The sequence below is a fragment of the Penaeus monodon genome, chromosome 15 (assembly GCF_015228065.2).
Source record: "Penaeus monodon isolate SGIC_2016 chromosome 15, NSTDA_Pmon_1, whole genome shotgun sequence".
Lineage (NCBI taxonomy): Eukaryota > Metazoa > Arthropoda > Malacostraca > Decapoda > Penaeidae > Penaeus > Penaeus monodon.
In genome coordinates this window covers 32,672,188-32,672,808 of record NC_051400.1, presented here as the reverse complement: position 1 = coordinate 32,672,808, position 621 = coordinate 32,672,188, and positions in this window count along the sequence as shown.

Below are 621 nucleotides of genomic sequence, written 5' to 3'. Positions count from 1 at the left end.
TTCATGATTCATGTCCACTCATGTCAGCCATGCACGAGTGCTCCACTCCAGCACGTGAGCCGGTGCCTTCATCCCCTTTACAAGATCACTGTAAATAGATAAGTGAAAAAGGGTAAATATAATTCATCCTTCAGCCACAACTATAGCACTCTCTTCTGTCAATCCCAGTTTTATCTGAAGAAAAAAAAATCTAAGAAGAAAAACAAGCTTGATTATAGGAACAGGTAGAACGAAGAGGAGGGGGGGGAAACAAAAAGCAAAACGGAAATAAGAAAAAAAAACGAGAATGATAGAAAGAAGGAGGGAGGATAGAAGAACTAGGGAGAATACAACTCTGAAAAGAACAGATAAGCAAAACGAAAATCAGCCTGAGCAGGAGAAGCGCCTCCCCTTGCATGACTCCAGGATAAATATAGACCGCCATTACTCGCAGGGACACCGCGCACCTGACAGCGGATGTGTGTCAAGAGTTTGTAGCGACCTTCTTATCGCGTCCAGGGAAATGACGTCGACTTCCATCTACGCTTTTATAACTAGGTTCTAGAACAGAGGTAAATCGCCCGCGTAGGTTGGGCTTTTCCCACCGTGTGTGAAAATAGACATGATATGGCTATGTCATGG